This window comes from Salmo trutta, chromosome 1, assembly GCF_901001165.1.
Source record: "Salmo trutta chromosome 1, fSalTru1.1, whole genome shotgun sequence".
Classification (NCBI taxonomy): domain Eukaryota; kingdom Metazoa; phylum Chordata; class Actinopteri; order Salmoniformes; family Salmonidae; genus Salmo; species Salmo trutta.
Genome location: NC_042957.1, coordinates 71,359,622 through 71,378,663, shown reverse-complemented (window position 1 = coordinate 71,378,663; position 19,042 = coordinate 71,359,622). Strand labels below are relative to the sequence as shown.

The 19,042-nt window shown below is 44.8% G+C and overlaps 2 long non-coding RNA genes across 2 annotated transcripts; one reads left to right on the top strand and one right to left on the bottom strand.

Moving 5' to 3' along the window:
• Window positions 1-529: 529 nt before the first annotated feature.
• LOC115206877 (uncharacterized) lies at window positions 530-16,347 on the bottom strand. The gene is made up of 3 exons (XR_003880864.1): window positions 15,892-16,347; window positions 14,634-14,666; window positions 530-718 (listed from the first exon to the last, which is right to left on the bottom strand). It is a non-coding gene; the product is annotated as an uncharacterized LOC115206877 (long non-coding RNA).
• Window positions 5,685-7,570, top strand: LOC115206894 (uncharacterized). Its single transcript, XR_003880878.1, has 2 exons — window positions 5,685-5,936; window positions 7,383-7,570. It is a non-coding gene; the product is annotated as an uncharacterized LOC115206894 (long non-coding RNA).
• Window positions 16,348-19,042: the final 2,695 nt, after the last annotated feature.

Sequence of the window (19,042 nt, the reverse complement as noted above, 5' to 3'; positions counted from 1 at the left end):
CTGGTGGTGTTTCCTACACCATATACACTACATAGTGTGCTAATGTTTTACCAGAGCCATATTATCCCTGGACCAACAGTGCACAAAAGGGAGCCATTTGGGACATAGCTGTTGAGCCTGTATGCAGAGCAGGTGACAGAGGTTCTGTGAAAGTTCCCGTCATGTATCGACTGGGAATTGATTTTCGCTGGCGGTAGCTTGAGGATGACCGATCTCACAGAGCGAGAGAGAGAAACAGAGAGAGAAACAGAAGAAGAGACCGAGAGAAACAGAGGAAGAGACCGAGAGAAACAGAGGAAGAGACCGAGAGAAACAGAGGAAGAGACCGAGAGAAACAGAGGAAGAGACAGAGAGAAACAGAGGAAGAGACAGAGAGAAACAGAGGAAGAGACAGAGAGAAACAGAGGAAGAGACAGAGAGAAACAGAGGAAGAGACAGAGAGAAACAGAGGAAGAGACAGAGAGAAACAGAGGAAGAGAGAGAGAAACAGAGCCACTACCACTCAAGAGCGCACATATGTTCCCTTTCCTGCTCTGAGTGACAACGTCCCCCAATGTCCCGGTGCTGCTAAGCATCTCTGCAAGCAGCAAACACGGCCACTATGTGTTAGCGTCAACGAGGCCAAGGCCAACCATAAGGAGAAAAACAAGGTTCTGGTGCAGAGGTAGAGACAGTGGATTCCTTTCCTCAGTGATGGTTCTCCTTTCACCTGCCTATGCTAACATTGACACAAAACAAACACAGACACACAAACTTCATAATGAAAAATACTGTGACAGGTCAAATGAAGAAGGCCATCTTTATCTCCTAACGTATTGACTGCAGGAACATAGAATCTAAAAAAGTATTAAATATTCAAATGTATTAAATAAAAACTCCAAAAAAAATAGTTTCAACAACATTGACATTGACCGTATTGAAAGAGCATGCTGAGCTATTTCCAAATGTTTTATTTATTTAACCTTTATTTAACGAGCCAAGTCAGTTAAGAACAAATTCTTATTTTCTGTTCTGCCCCTATTTTTCAGGGGCAGAACAGATTTTTCCCTTGTCAGCTCTGGGATTCGATCTAGCAACCTTCCGGTTACTTGTCCAATGCGCTAACCACTAGGCTACCTGCCGCTCAAAATACCCCGGTATACTTCCCAAACCTAACCTGAGCAGCTGGAGATAATCGTTTCTCCTGCCTTCACTGCCTCCATCCCTCCCTCCATCTCCCAGTCATTCTGCATCAGTAATCCCAGCCAGTGTGTGTGTGTGTGTGTGTGTGTGTGTGTGTGTGTGTGTTAAGCAGCCAGTCGGGCTCAGCAGGCGAGCCAGATGTACCTTGAAACAGGTGTTAGACAGCTGTTTAACAGAAAAAAAGGCTTGTCCCAGTCCTAATCCCAGACAGACACATACCCCCGAGCTACAGCTGCTGCACGAGACAGATAGGGGAGATAAGTAGTAGCCTTCACCTGTTGTTAGGGCTATCATTTGTCACGGTGGAGTTTGGACAGTGGAGATTGTAGAACTAGCTGTAACTATGGCGGGTTGATCAGATAAAACACATTGTCACTATATAATATACCGGTATCTGAATAAATCTTGTTTCCCCCCCCCCTTATTTTACCAGGTAAATTCACTGAGAACACATTCTCATTTACAGCACTGACCTTGGGAATAGTTACAGGGAAGGGGGGGGGGGGGGTGAATGGGCCAATTGGAAGCTGGGGATGATTAGGTGGACATGATTGTATGAGGGCCAGATTGAGAATTTAGCCAGGACACCAGAGTCAACACCCCTACTCTTACAATAGGTGCCATGGGATCTGTAGTGACCACAGAGAGTCAGGAAACCCGTTTAAAGAAAGCACGCCTCCTACTGAAGCACTCAAAAACAGTCTCATTACTTCTCCAGTGCTTGGACATCCTAACCTGAATGCTCATTTCATTGTGTACATGGATGCAAGTCAAACAGGACTTGGAGCAGTCTTGGCACAACAAACAGGACTTGGAACAGAAGAAGTTCTTGCCTATGCAAGTCGCACCCTTAATTCAGCTGAGAGGAATTATTCAACGACTGAAAGGGAGTGCCTCACAGTAGTCTGGGCTTTGGAGAAATGGAGCTACTACTTGGAGGCGAAGGTCTTCACCATTGTCAAAGACCACGCTGCTCTGCAGTGGGTTCTGGCATCAGGCAAGACCAACAGCCATCTTATTCGCTGGTCTATCAGACTGCAGAAGTTTGACTTCATCATTGAGTATCGCAAAGGAAAACTGAACGTTGTAGCAGATGCCCTTTCTCGGATTAGAGACTGCCAATGTTTGTCCTCCCTTGTGCAGCACTTACACTACCACTAAGTGTCTAGATGATTCCTTTCCTCTGGATGATGAGTGTATGGAGAGCACAGCAGAAGGATGCTGCCATCATGGCGATCCACGAGTCTGTCTGAAGAAGACTCGAAGAGTCGCTTCAATGATAAATTCAGCATAATTCAGGATAAAGTGTATCGAAAAACTCCAAGAAGAGATGGAATACACAGCACCCATTACCGTGTCTTCATTCCCTCTACATTGAGTGACCAGATTATCCAAGTTTATCATGCCAATCCCATGAGTGGCCATCTTGGAGTTTTTAAGACTTACCGAAGATAACAAGAGGTGGTTTACTGGCCAGGCATGTGGGTTGATACCCGGAATTTTGTACAGCAGTGTGAAGTCTTCCAGAAATACAAACCAGACATTGGCAGACCTGCCGGGAAAATGCAGCAGACTGTGGTGAACCATCCAAATGAAATGTTGGGAATTTATCTCATGGGACCTTTTCCTCCCAGCCAGGGGACACGGAATTAATTTTTATTGGTGGTAGTGAACTACTACACACACTGGGTGGAGTTGTTTCCCCTCCGCAAAGCCAAAGCTTCTGCGAAGGGAAATTTTGACCAGATTTGGGATTCCAGACCAAATCCTCTCTGACCGAGGTCCGCAGTTCATATCAGGAATCTACAAAGAGCTCTGTACCTACTGGGGTGGAATTGCCAAGTTGACCACAAGCCTACCATCCTCAGACCAACCTGACCGAGAGGGTAAACCAAACCCTGGAGGGGATGATTGCTTCATTTGTGGGGGATCTGCACACAAGGTGGGATCAGCATCTTCCTGAATTTCACATTGCACTGAACTCTGCCGTGCAGGAGACTTCTGGGGTCACTCCCGCCGAACTCCACCTGGGAAGACCACTAAAAGGTCCGATGGACAGAGTCTTACAAAGCTCCAATGTTTCACCCGACTGCCCAGCGTTTGATGCCGTCCAACACCACCATACCTTGCTAGCCAGAGTGGAGGCCAGCAAAATCAAGGCCAAACAACGACAGCTCAAACTATGACAAACACAGATGAGACGTGTGTTTCCCACCCAAGTCTCGTGTCTGGGTACGTTCACATCATCTGTCAAAGGCGTCTAAGAAGTTCACTGCCAAGCTAGCTTCGAGATGGAAAGGTCCATACCGTATGGTGCAGCAGTTGGGACCAGTGAACTACTTGGTCTGTTTGGAGGACACTGGGGAAGATGACAGGACGGTGCATGTTGTTGACCTAAAGCCCTGCTACCCTACTGCAGAAGAGCTGGATCCCAGGCAAAAGCAACACCTGCAGGACCTCTTCGTGGAGGACTCTGATGATGAGGACTTCACTGGTTTTTTGTAGCAGGAACATGAACCTGTCAAAGCCTGCATCCTCTCTGTTTCTACAGGCTTTGTTTTTTCATGGGGGGAGGAGTGTGGCGAAATCCTGCACGGAGCCTTCACCGTGCACTGACACTAACTTCTATGGGCTACGTGGGACGCTAGTGGGATGCTACGTGGGACGCCACCTGCGGGACACAGCCAGTGAAATATCAGGGTGGCAAATTCAAAACAACAAAATGTCATAATTCAAATTTCTCAAACATACAACTATTTTACACCATTTTAAAGATACACCTCTCCTTAATCCAACCACATTGTCCGATTTCAAAAAGGCTTTACGGCGAAAGCAGGAGAGGAGTCACAAGCAGGAGAGGAGTCACAAAAACCAGAAATACAGCTAAAATTAAGCACCAACCTTTGACGATCTTCATCAGATGACACTCCTAGGACTCAATGTTACACAATACATGTATGTTTTCTTCGATAAAGTTCATATTTATATCCAAAAACCCCATTTTACATTGGCACGTGATGTTCAGAAAATATTTTGCCTCCAAAACTGCCGGTGAATGAGCACAACAATTTACAAAAATACTCATCATAAACGTTGATAAAATATAAACTGTTATTCAAATAATTATAGATAAACATCTCCTTAATGCAACAGCTGTGACAGATTTCAAAAAAGCTTCACGGGGAAAGCACACTTTGCAATAATATGAGTACGGCGCTCAGAAAAATACATCAGGCAATACAGATACCCGCCATTTTGGAGTCATCTAAAATCATAAATAGCATTATAAATATTCACTTACCTTTGATGATCTTCATCAGAAGGCACTTCCAGGAATCCCAGGTCCACAATAAATGTTGTTTAGTTCGATAAAGTCCATCATTTATGTCCAAATACCTCCTTGTTGTTTGCGCGTTCAGTAAGCTACTCCAAATGTAGGAAGCGCACCGAAGATTTAACGACGAAAAGTAAAAAAAAGTTATATTTACGTTCGTAGAAACATGTCAAACGTTGTATAGCATCAATCTTTAGGGCCTTTTTCACATAAAACTACAATAATATTCCAACCGGACGATTCCAATGTCTTGAAAAACGTTATGGAACACAGCTACCTCATCACGTGAATGCACGCCAATGAACTCATGTCATTTTCTGAGTCACCAACTTCCCGGCCTTCTTGTTCACTCTCTGTTCACTGCAAAAGCCTGAAACAAGGTTCTAAAGACTGTTGACATCTAGTGGAAGCCTTAGGAAGTGCAAAATGAACCCTAAATCACTGTGTGTTAGATAGGCAATGACTTGAAAAGACTACAAGCATCAGATTTCTCACTTTCTGGTTGGAACACAGCTACCTCATCACGTGAATGCACGCCAATGAACTCATGTCATTTTCTGAGTCACCAACTTCCCGGCCTTCTTGTTCACTCTCTGTTCACTGCAAAAGCCTGAAACAAGGTTCTAAAGACTGTTGACATCTAGTGGAAGCCTTAGGAAGTGCAAAATGAACCCTAAATCACTGTGTGTTAGATAGGCAATGACTTGAAAAGACTACAAGCATCAGATTTCTCACTTTCTGGTTGGATTTTTCTCAGGTTTTTGCCTGCCATATGAGTTCTGTTATACTCACAGACATCATTCAAACAGTTTTAGAAACTTCAGAGTGTTTTCTATCCAAATCTACTAATAATATGCAAATATTTGACTCTGGGCCCGAGTATTAGGCAGTTTACTCTGGGCACGCTTTTCATCCGAAATCGAAAATACTGCCCCATATACCTTAAAAAGTTAAGAGCGCATCAGCAGTAAGGAAGGAGGAACTAAAAGACAGCTCTTTCAGCTCTCTGGGGAGGAGCTCTTGGTTGGCACGACAGTTTGTTTGTGTGTGCTATGCTGCAGAAGTTTTGTTTATTTTCAGCGTGTGTAGTTTATAAAGTATTTAACTCAATCATCGGTGTGACCGCTCTAGGTCGTGGTTGTTATCGTTTGGGACCGCGCCGGTTACGGATCGCATGGATTAGTAGCAACATTGTTGCGAAGCTTTGACATACAAACCAACAAACCATCGGACGGTCAGACAGTACACCGGCACGCCTGAAGACCACAGCTAAGATCTCTCTTGTTCTCTTTCTCTTCCCTCTATCGTTCCAGTGCTTTACCCTGCAACAGACTTTCTATTTTTCAAATGCACTTCCCATTGAAGTTCATTAGAGCTGGACTATTATTGCCCTGCCAGAAGTATTTGGGTGGACATTTTAGTTAAAACCTCTCTGGTACATGTGGGACGATTTCGTCCCACCTACGTAACAGCCACTTCAATCCAGTGGCGCGATTTTTGAATCGTTAGAAATGCTATAACTTCAATTTCTCAAACATATGACTATTTCACAGCTATTTAAAGACAAGAATCTCGTTAATCTAACCCCACTGTCCGATTTCAAAAAGGCTTTACAACAAAAGCAAAACATTAGATTATGTCAGCAGAGTACCCAGCCAGAAATAATCACACAGCCATTTTTCAAGCTAGCATATCATGTCACATAAACCCAAACCATATCTAAATGCAGCACTAACCTTTGATGATCTTCATCAGATGACACACCTAGGACATTGTGTTATACAATACATGCATGTCTGTTCAATCAAGTTCATATTTATATCAAAAACCAGCTTTTTACATTAGCATGTGACGTTCAGAACTAGCATTCCCACCGAACACTTCCGGTGATTTTACTAAATTACTCACGATAAACGTTCACAAAAAGCATAACAATTATTTTAAGAATTATAGATACATTACCCCTCTATGCACTCGATATGTCCGATTTTAAAATAGCTTTTCGGATGAAGCACATTTTGCAATAATCTAAGTACATAGCCCGGCATTACAGGGCTAGCTATTTAGATACCCACCCAGTTCAGCCTCCACCAAAATCACATTTCCTATAAGAAAAATGTTCTTACCTTGCTTGTTCTTCATCAGAATACACTGCCAGGACTTCTACTTCAATAACAAATGTTGGTTTGGTCCCAAATAATCCATCGTTATGTTCCAACAGCGACGTTTTGTTCGTGAGTTCTAGAATGCTTCTTCGCGGTGTCGCGCATGGCGCATTGGCGTGTCAAAAATGTCTAAATATTCCATTACCGTACTTCGAAGCATGTCAACCGCTGTTTAAAACCAATTTTTATGCCATTTATGTCATAGAGAAGTGTTAATATTCCGACCGGGAGTATGCATTGAGCCTAAACAGCCGAATAAAATTTCTCCTCAGAAGCGACTCATGCACGCGCATCATTGAAAGGTCCTCCGAGCATCCACTTACAAAAGGCGATAATATATTTCAACCTGAGGTTCCCTCGTAAACCTTCAGTTATTTCGCGGGCTCTGAGAGCCTATTGGAGCCCTGGGAATTGTCACGTTACAGCTAAGATCCTTACTTTTCAATAAAAAGAGGTAAGACGCACGACTCCTTGTCAGACAGGGTACTTCCTGCTTGAAGCCTTGTCAGGTTTTTGCCTGCCATAGGAGTTCTGTTATACTCACAGACACCATTCAAACAGTTTTAGAAAATTCAGAGTGTTTTCTATCCAAACCTGAACAATAATATGCATATTCTAGCTTCTGAGTTGGTGTAGGAGGCAGTTAAAAATGGGAACATATTTTTTCCAAAATTCTCAATACTGCCCCCTATACCAAAGAGGTTAAAAGGGAGGTCGCTTGCAAGTTGTGTATTGTTATTTGAACTGTATTGAGGCAGGGTGTACTAATGACAAGTGACCGAGAAGATTGTGGCATTTTTAAGGCCTTTGTTGTGTCTATGAACACCCCCCACATTCATACCCTCTGCACTCCTCCACTGGAAGATAATACAGATTATTGCAAATCCTCTGTTGATGACTGGGTTCTTTCTTGTATGAAGTTGCTGTTCAATTGCTCTGCCATTATTATTATTATTGTAGGAGGTATTCTTGGTGGGGTTACCCCTGTGCTGTGGGTTTTATAGGGTGTGTATTCTTTTCTCTCCACTGGCTATCTGGTAAACAGGCTACACTCTAGGCAGTCTCTTCTGCTGATGTCTGTGGGTCTGGTAGTGGTACTCTCTATTCTACTCTTTTCCTTTCGGCATGGTTAATACCTGCCTGGCACCCCAACAAAATCTCTCTTTACCCCTCTCTAATAAATACCGCTACAACCGTTCAGAATCGTAACGTCACACGGCCTTCAGACCCATCGATGTGCGTGCATTATTTTCATGACGTTGTCAGCCAGCCCGGCTAATATTTCAGCCTAGAAAAATAATGTTCAACGCACAGCTTTTTTCAAGGGAAGTAGCTTACGCTTTATGGTTCCTAGTGGGGCAGCAAAACGACAGAAATAGGCTACACAATTCATATGCACGACCATGACTGTGTGCTGTAAAGATGGCTTAGAATCCACCAGCCCTCAGGCTGTCGCCTCGGGGGGTGTCGTGCTCAGCAGGCTGTTATAAGCTGAGTGAACAGAGCAGAGAGGCTGAGGGCACCGAATGACTGCCTGGACCGTGAGTGACAGGACAAACTATCTGCTGATAACCACATTACTGATAAAACCATGAAAACCATTAGTGGAAAACATTGATGAAATGTTATAGGAATGAACAGCCTTATAACGTTACGGCTGCTGCTGGATCCATACAGTGGTGGTAACCCATTAATAGCAGTGATGGAGAAGGAAAAATAGTGCGTCTGAATCCCACCACGAGCAGCGTTACATTACCTTGATGCTCTTGGATGGAGAGCTTCCATTGAGAAACAGATGACAGCCATGGTCTAGGCCTGGTAACTAGGCCTGATAACTAGGCCTGGTAACTAGGCCTGATAACTAGGCCTGGTAACTAGGCCTGGTAACTAGGCCTGGTAACTAGGCCTGGTAACTAGGCCTGGTAACTAGGCCTGATAACTAGGCCTGGTAACTAGGCCTGGTAACTAGGCCTGGTAACTAGGCCTGGTAACTAGGCCTGGTAACTAGGCCTGATAACTAGGCCTGGTAACTAGGCCTGGTAACTAGGCCTGATAACTAGGCCTGATAACTAGGCCTGATAACTAGGCCTGGTAACTAGGCCTGGTAACTAGGCCTGGTAACTAGGCCTGGTAACTAGGCCTGGTAACTAGGCCTGATAACTAGGCCTGCACCCATTCCCTCCAACTCTAGCTATCCCAAACAGACAGCCATCTTGGACCAGAGAGCCCATAGAGCTGGGGAGGTAGAAATGACATAAATTATGAAGATAGATGAGATGTGACTGTGGAGGTGCTTTAAAAATAAAATATGGTGGGAACTAAGGCAGGAGGTGCTTATAAAAGAGTATTCTCTCACATGAGGTTAATATTGGTTAATGTAGCTTTATTTTTCAGTTGCACAGACTGAGGGTCGTCTCCTGACTGATACTGTAGTGTAGCCTACTCCATCTTCAACTTCTACACAGATAGACGGAGAGCAATGGATGTTTGTGTAGGTACTGAGATGGTTTACAATTGTGATTCCTCATCCGCTGATGTGATAGTTTCAAGGCAGGAGGTATCTATTCACAATACCAAGGCCAGGGACAATGTCAGTGACCTTTTCCCTGTTATATCAGCCACCCTATTATTCATTAGACTGAGTGGCAGTGGTATGTTACCTACACATTAAAGACACACAGTATGAGGGACGTTATAGGAGTCTCTTTGTCCTAAAACCTGGTCAGGAAATATCCTTCCTGTATACTGGAGGCAACATTACTGCTGACAGACCGGGACGCAGACCAAAGAGATTGGGGCTGGGCTAGGAGTGAGAGAAAGAGACTTGAGGGATCCACAACAAAGTACAAGGAAGGAGGAACATAACTGGGCAACTATCCAGGCCGATAAAGCTGGAAAATATGACGTATGCCAAGCCATATGGTAAAAGGAAGTTCCTGTGAATTACTTCATTAAATATAACTTTGCCTTGAAGATATTCAGCCTTTATAGACAGAGGTAAGAGTAAAAAACGTGGGGAATTTGACCTTAAACCCAGCGTCCACATTCAGGTTCCAGCTCTGCAGCTGAGGGACCTTTAAACCCTCAGGTCACCGACACATTTGCCTACCTTTGTTGCTTTGTCCTGTTTGCACAACAGGCAGCTACATAGTTCCACGAATCGTGATGATGAAACAACAGAAACAGTCACCAGTGTTTGGTTGGGGCAAAGCAGTGCTGACAAATGGAGAACAGTGCAGCTTTAAAAAATGTACTCGACAAACCTGGGTTCAAATACTATTTGATAGTCTTTTGAAATTATTTCTATCTGTGCTTGATTGAGCTTGCCTGGCTTAATGTACCAAAAGAATTGTCCCAAAAAGTTAAACCCAGCCTATTTGGCACTCTAGGCAGGCTTGCGCAAACACTCAAAGTATTTGAAAGATTTCAAATAGTATTTGAACCCAGGACTGCAGAGAAAGGCGACTTCATTCCGATAATGAATGTGAATTCCTATAACTGTCTGCTAGAGGTCGACCGATTAATCAGAATGGCCGATTAATTAGGGCCGATTTCAAGTTTTCATAACAATCGGTAACCGGTATTTTTGGCCACCGATTTGCCGATTTCTTTATATATTTTTTTACACCTTTATTTAACTAGGCAAGTCAGATTAAGAACACATTCTTATTTTCAGTGATGGCCTAGGAACGGGGGTTAACTGCCTTGTTCAGGGGGGATTCGGGGTTTCGTTTTTGCAACCTTCTGGTTACTAGTCCAATGCTCTAACCACCTGCCTTACATTGCACTCCACGAGGAGCCTGCGTGGCAGGCTGACTACCTGTTACGCGAGGGCAGCAAGAAGCCAAGGTAAGTTGCTAGCTAGCATTAAACTTATCTTATAAAAAAACAATCAATCTTAACATAATCACTAGTTAACTACACATGGTTGATGATATTACTACTTTATCTAACGTGTCCTGCGTTGCATATAATCGATGCGGTGCCTGTTAATTTCCCATCGAATCACAGCCTACTTCGACAAATGGGTGATGATTTAACAAGCGCATTTGCGAAAAAAGCACTGTCGTTGCAACAATGTACCTAACCATCAATGCCTTTCTTTAAAATCAATACACAAGTATATATTTTTAAACCTGCATATTTAGTTAATATTGCCTGCTAACATGAAATTGTGTCACTGCTCTTGCGTTCATTGCCTGGCTCGTTGTGAATTAATTTGCCAGAATTTTACATAATTATGACATACCATTGAAGGTTGTTCAATGTAACAGGAATATTTAGACTTAGGGATGCAACCCGTTAGATAAAATATGGACCGGTTCCGTATTTCACTGAAAGAAAAAGATGATAGTTCGAGATGATAGTTTCCGGATTCGACCATATTAATGACCTAAGGCTCGTGTTTCTGTCTGTTATTATGTTATAATTAAGTCTATGATTTGATAGAGCAGTCTGACTGAGCGATGGTATGCAGCAGCAGGCTCGTAAGCATTCATTCAAAATAGCACTTTCGTGCGTTTTGCCAGCAGCCCTTCGCAATGCATTGCGCTGTTTATGACTTCAAGCCTATCAACTCCCAAGATTAGGCTGGTGTAACCGATGTGAAATCGCTAGCTAGTTAGCGGGTGCGCGCTAATAGCGTTTCAAACGTCACTCGCTCTGAGATTTGGAGTAGTTGTTTCCCCTTCCTCTACGTGGGTAACGCTGCTTCGAGGGTGGCTGTTGTCGATGTGTTCCTGGTTCGAGCCCAGGTAGGAGCGAGGAGAGGGACGGAAGCTATACTGTTACACTGGCAATACTAAAGTGCCTATAAGACCATCCAATAGTCAAAGGTATATGAAATACAAATCGTAGAGAGAAATAGTCCTATAATTCCTATAATAACTACAACCTAAAACTTCTTACCTGGGAATATTGAAGACTCGTGTTAAAAGGAACCACCAGCTTTCATATGTTCTCATGTTCTGAGCAAGGAACTTAAATGTTAGCTTTTTTACATGGCAAATATTGCACTTTTACTTTCTTCTCCAACACTTTGTTTTTGCATTATTTAAACCAAATTGAACATGTTTCATTATTTATTTGAGGCTAAATTGATTTTATTGATGTATTATATTAAGTTAAAATAAGTGTTCATTCAGTATTGTTGTAATTGTCATTATTACAAATAAATACAATGTTATTTTTTTATTTTTAAACATTATTTTTGTTCGGTTTTTTTTATTTATTTATTTATTTTTTTTTTTTTTAAATCAGCCGATTAATCAGTATCGGCCTTTTCTGGTCCTCCAATAATCGGTATCGGTGTTGAAAAATCATAATCGGTCGACCTCTACTGCCTGCACACAAAAACTGAGTTGACCTGATTGATGCTCTGGGCAAACTCAGTAGCGACTGGGAGTGAGTGCCAAAAGCTAATAGCTTCTTTCATACCCACAGAGAAGCCAGCAGACCCTCACTGGGGCTCAATAATAAGGACATCGAGACAACATAACAATGTCCACAACTACTTATCTGGGTTGAGGGGAGGAAGGCTCATAATAATGGCTGGAACGGAGCCAATGGAATGGCATCAAACACATCAAAAACTTTGTGTTTGAAGTATTAGATACCATTCCACCTATTCTGCTCCAATCATTACCATGGGCCTGTCCTCCCCAATTAAGGTGCCACCAACCTCCTGTGGTGTTCAATAGGCACAAAACGGAGTGAAACAGGGCAGTACTATCAGAACTTGTCCAATAAGAAAAGCTTTTTTTCATTTTCCATTACAAAACATTTTGCTTTGGTGTGCCCTAGTGAACAGGACCCTGGTAAAGAAATAAGCCCACTGCTCAACGTCCATAGTCTCCATTCAAACATCTAACAAAGCTGATTACCTGCCTTGAATAGAGAGAGCTTCGACTTAGCATAGCCCTTGGGGTTGGAACACATACAGAGTTTCAGATATGCTGCATTTGGGACCAAGTGGGCTCTAAACACCCAGCCTGCCCAGGCGCAGCAATCCCATTTCAACATGCTCCTCCTGGGGCTTTAGGGAGTTAGCTGCAGAGTTGTGGTTACTGGTGGTTACCTCTGGGAGTGTCGATCGTAGCTGTGAGCAGTGTGCACACAGTGAGGCTTCAGAGGATGCGCTCGGTTAATTAATTTGAAAAGAGAGGGCTCTGAGACTGAGGGACGAAAAGCAAAGTTAATCATGATGATGTACTACTATACAGGAGAGGACCGAGAGAGGGAGGGAGAGAGAGCCTGGACAAGGGAGGGAGGGAGGGAGGGAGGTAGGGAGGGAGAGAGAGAGAGCCTGGACAGGAGAGAGAGGGAGGGAGGGAGAAAGGGAGGGAGAGCCTGGACAGGAGAGAGAGAGGGAGAGCCTGGACAGGAGAGAGAGGAGAGGGAGGGAGGGAGAGCCTGGACAGGAGAGAGAGAGGGAGGGGGAGCCTGGACAGGAGAGAGAGGAGAGGGAGAGCCTGGACAGGAGAGAGAGGAGAGGGAGAGCCTGGACAGGAGAGAGAGAGGGAGGGCGGGAGAGCCTGGACAGGAGAGAGAGAGGGAGGGGCGGGAGAGCCTGGACAGGAGAGAGAGAGGGAGGGCGGGAGAGCCTGGACAGGAGAGAGAGAGGGAGGGCGGGAGAACCTGGACAGGAGAGAGAGAGGGAGGGCGGGAGAGCCTGGACAGGAGAGAGAGAGGGAGGGCGGGAGAGCCTGGACAGGAGAGAGAGAGGAGAGGGGGAGCCTGGACAGGAGAGAGAGGAGAGGGAGGGAGAGAGGGAGAGCCTGGACAGGAGAGAGAGGAGAGGGAGGGAGGGAGGGAGAGCCTGGACAGGAGAGAGAGGAGAGGGAGAGCCTGGACAGGAGAGAGGGAGAGCCTGGACAGGAGAGAGAGGAGAGGGAGAGCCTGGACAGGAGAGAGAGGGAGGGGGAGCCTGGACAGGAGAGAGAGGAGAGGGAGAGCCTGGACAGGAGAGAGAGGAGAGGGAGAGCCTGGACAGGAGAGAGGGAGAGCCTGGACAGGAGAGAGAGAGGGAGGGAGAGAGCCTGGACAGGAGAGAGAGAGGGAGGGAGAGAGCCTGGACAGGAGAGAGAGAGGGAGGGAGAGAGCCTGGACAGGAGAGAGAGAGGGAGGGAGAGAGCCTGGACAGGAGAGAGAGAGGGAGGGAGAGAGCCTGGACAGGAGAGAGAGCCTGGACAGGAGAGAGAGCGAGAGAGAGAGCCTGGACAGGAGAGAGAGCGAGAGAGAGAGCCTGGACAGGAGAGAGAGCGAGAGAGAGAGCCTGGACAGGAGAGAGAGCGAGAGAGAGAGCCTGGACAGGAGAGAGAGCGAGAGAGAGCGAGAGAGGTGGGGGGAGGGGGGAGAGGGAGGGGGAAGCAGAGTCTGAAAGGAGTGTGTTAACAACCATCAAGTTCTAGTGAACTGCTGTAGCGCTGTACAAACAAAGGGTCATCGACCCTCTGGCGACATCTGTTTGTTCTAGAGACAGACCCGTGTCTGTCATCATATAGTACTCATTGTGTCTCACCAAATATAGTAGTTGAGCTAAAGCTTTAGCAGTTAGAAACACATCAAGTGTTGCAGGACAATGTGCTAGGCTATCAACCATCCAGATAGATGATAGCATTTCTGTCAGAGGAGGCTGGTGGGGGGAGCTTTAGAAGGACGGGCTCATTGTGTTTGCTTGAATGGAATCAATGGAATGAAGTCAAACACGTTACCATGTGTTTGGTACCATTCCAGCCATTACAATGAGCCCATCCTATAGCTCTTCCCACCAGCCTCCACTGCTATCCATCTGCAGCAGGGTTTTCCTAACTCAGTCCTGGGTAATGAACGGCCATAGCACTAGTATGAAGGACATGTGAGGGAAAGTAAAAAGGGGAGAAAGCAGCATTTGGTTTACTGTACCCACTCTACTCATGTTAGTGCAAGGAGGAAGGAGAAGTTTGTCGACTCACCAATGGTGTCCATCTCACATCATTCTGAAGCACCTAGTTCAACAACAACGAAATAAAACATGTAAGGTGTGTTGTGACTGCCAGTGGAAACAAAAACATAGGTTGTAGTCAAAAGCAATCAAACCATTCATTCAGTAGAGGACACTGACAACATGAAAGCTTTGAGGGACAAACAGGACTGAAAATCAAAAACAAAAGGTTGACATAATTTAGGCTAGCTAGCCTAATATTTGCTAAAATTGGGAAAAGAAAGAATTGCTATCAGTAGCCTATAGGGTCGGGATATTTTGAGACACAATGACTGAATTGAGATGCCAAGAACCTCATTTATAGTTATATGGCAAGTCATTTGGGGGAGAAGCGCAGATGGTCGACCGAAATGGTTTAGTGTGCGGGGCTTGCGCCTTGCTGGCCTGAATGAGGGGTGGGAGGGAGCATGCTTCACTGAACAATGCACAAGTGGGCTGTTGCTAGTGACAATAGGTGGATCTGGTCAAAATAGCAAACCACATTCACATAAATAAATGATGTAACGTAAGGACACAGTCACGTTGGCATGCAAACATATTGTATCATTTTAAGAAAGGGGTTCAATAGATAGCTACAGTAAAAGCTCAGTTGATACCCTACAATAAATGATTTGCTGATGAGCTAGATTCTTGGTAACGTTAGCTAGCCAACCAGCAACACCGGGCTAGATGTCAACTAGCGCTCTAACTAGCTACATAGCTAAATGACCACAACCTACGCTGGCTATTTACTAGTTATCTAAACACGGAGAGTGAGTTTCTCGCGTCATCATTGTTGGCGTTTATTTTCCTGCAGTAACACACCGTATCAAGCTAGTTAATTTAACTGGCAGTGATGATCAAGTCTAGACTGGTGTTAGCTAGCTATTGTAGGACAACGTTAGTTCTGCTGTGTCAATTAGCCAGCTAGACATGATGATCTAATGACTGATTGATGTAATGTAGTTCCTATGATGAGATTGATGTGCTTTGAATATTCCCAGGTAGCATGATGATGGGGTAACTTTATGCCCTGCGTTTCCAGTCACAACGAACGAGCTGTGGTGTGCTAGCTAGCGCAATGTGTCTGCATTAAACCACCAGACTCTAACAGTGTAACGTTACGTGGGTGTACATTTGTGTGCTTGAAACTGTGTTGGGCGTTTTATGCATAACGTTAGCCCTTCTGTCTGTGCGTAGTTTATATTCCGTTTTTGCTTCAGTTTCTGGCAATGGCATTCCTGTTTTACCTTTCGTCTCCTGGTTTCAGCACTCCCGCTCCAAACAAAGCATTGATATATGACTCGTAGGTTTTGCCTCCAATTGTCCACCTTATAAGCGTTCACATGTGAGCACCCGGCTGGACTCATGACTGAAACAACATTCAGTTTTGTATTGTAAATGATGAAACGTCCTAGAATCGAGAATAAGCTAACTAGCTAGCGCGTGTCCAGTACAGAAGCTAGCTGTGGTTTCCGTTTGGAAATGGGACAGCCGCGACAATCCCCAAAATCAGATTCGGCATCTGACAAATACGTCCTTTGTTGACATTTTTGTACAGTTATCCGTCTTCGTGAATCTGTTGACGTCTCAGACTGACAGTTGCCTTTATCCTCATGTCAAACACTTCCACTCATGATGTATTTTTCTAATGGTATGTTGTGCGTCGAGCCCGCCCAAAGCGAAACATGATTAGAGGATACAAAGAGAGGTGACTTCATATGTTGGCTGAAGAGTGCGCTGGTGCGTTGTTTCCCGTTGAAGTCACGCCCCTTTGCAGTAAGAATAGGATTCTGATTGGTGAAAAAATATGTCCTTTCATAAAGTAGGCGGACTCACTGGTCTAAAATAACCAATAGGCTGAGATAAAATCAAACCTGGGTCGCTGACTGGTTTTGTCAAATTGTCATAAAATAGTTTCATTTAATTGACAATACCAAGAACTGCCCTTTCAACTGGACTACAGCGGTTGAAAGGGTTGAACGTACAGCCTGCCTCTGTACTAGTTAGAGGCCCTCATACGATGAAAATTGATAATATAAATTATTTTTTATTATGTACTGAACCACATGGTCAGACAATAACGCATATATTCTGCACCAGCTGTACTATTTTGTGTGCAAGTCTATTTCAGAATCTGTGAACAGAGGCTATCACTTACTGCATTATCTATAAGATGCTGACATCTACTGGTTAAAAATTATATTGCACATTGACATATGTGTCACTTTCTGGTTGTGTCAGAGTTGTAATTTAATTGACAGCACGAAGTACTGCCCTCACCTGTCTGCCTGTGCTGTCGTAGTGCGATGCTCTCTCCTCATTCGATGAAAATTAATCAAATAAATATAATTTGCTGATACACTAAATGAAGCCTACACTGTTAAAATACAACAATTCAAAACACCAACATTATTTAATGAAACCATGAAAAGTAGTACACCGAAGAGTATCAAGCGTTAATAAGAACGAACTTTAAACTCTCTCCAAAGTTGCGTGGAAGGTCGCGGATGGAGCCATCAAAGAGGTGCATTCAGGGTGGCTCAACCCCTTGGAGCGTTGTCATGGGACGGTGGTCACGTGTGTTGCGAAGCAGACACCTGTTGAGGAAGGTAAGCTATTAGCAGCACACTGTTCACTGGTGTTCGAACGAAAACCCATTGTAGGTGTTATGATACAGATAATGGATACACCCAAAGTGGTTCTTTAGTCTGAATATTGGCCTTCTTAATAGAGGGATGTCTAAACACTTTTGGGGGAATAAAAATGATTTACAACTTAAATAATGATTGATGATCATTTGTCATTAATATTTTACAACTTATTGTAGGCTCTTACAGTTCACATATTCATTTACAGTGACTCGTTTTAGAAATTCACTGAGATAGAAAAAAAGAGCTGTCATATTTTCCCACAATTTGCTGAAATAGGCCCAGTGCAGTCAAATATGTAATAATCATATGTTATATACACTGCTCAAAAAAATAAAGGGAACACTTAAACAACACAATATAACTCCAAGTCAATCACACTTCTGTGAAATCAAACTGTCCACTTAGGAAGCAACACTGATTGACAATAAATTTCACATGCTGTTGTGCAAATGGAATAGACAACAGGTGGAAATTATAGGCAAGTAGCAAGACACCCCCAATAAAGGAGTGGTTCTGCAGGTGGGGACCACAGACCACTTCTCAGTTCCTATGTTTCCTGGCTGATGTTTTGGTCACTTTTGAATGCTGGCGGTGCTTTCACTCTAGCGGTAGCATGAGACGGAGTCTACAACCCACACAAGTGGCTCAGGTAGTGCAGCTCATCCAGGATGGCACATCAATGCGAGCTGTTGCAAGAAGGTTTGCTGTGTCTGTCAGCGTAGTGTCCAGAGCATGGAGGCGCTACCAGGAGACAGGCCAGTACATCAGGAGACGTAGAGGAGGCTGTAGGAGGGCAACAACCCAGCAGCAGGACCGCTACCTCCGCCTTTGTGCAAGGAGGAGCAGGAGAAGCACTGCCAGAGCCCTGCAAAATGACCTCCAGCAGGCCACAAATGTGCATGTGTCTGCTCAAACGGTCAGAAACAGACTCCATGAGGGCCCGACGTCCACAGGTGGGGGTTGTGCTTACAGCCCAACACCGTGCAGGACGTTTGGCATTTGCCAGAGAACACCAAGATTGGCAAATTCGCCACTGCCGCCCTGTGCTCGTCACAGATGAAAGCAGGTTCACACTGAGCACATGTGACAGACGTGACAGAGTCTGGAGACGCCGTGGAGAACATTCTGCTGCCTGCAACATCCTCCAGCATGACCGGTTTGGCGGTGGGTCAGTCATGGTGTGGGGTGGCATTTCTTTGGGGGGCCGCACAGCCCTCCATGTGCTCGCCAGAGGTAGCCTGACTGATGAGATCCTCAGACCCCTTGTGAGACCATATGCTGGTGCGGTTGGCCCTGGGTTCCTCCTAATGCAAGACAATGCTAGACCTCATGTGGCTGGAGTGTGTCAGCAGTTCCTGCAAGAGGAAGGCATTGATGCTATGGACTGGCCCGCCCGTTCCCCAGACCTGAATCCAATTGAGCACATCTGGGACATGTCTCGCTCCATCCACCAACGCCACGTTGCACCACAGACTGTCCAGGAGTTGGCGGATGCTTTAGTCCAGGTCTGGGAGGAGATCCCTCAGGAGACCATCCGCCACCTCATCAGGAGCATGCCCAGGCGTTGTAGGGAGGTCATACAGGCACGTGGAGGCCACACACACTACTGAGCCTCATTTTGACTTGTTTTAAGGACATTACATCAAAGTTGGATCAGCCTGTAGTGTGGTTTTCCACTTTAATGTTGAGTGTGACTCCAAATCCAGACCTCCATGGGTTGATAAATTGGATTTCCATTGATTATTTT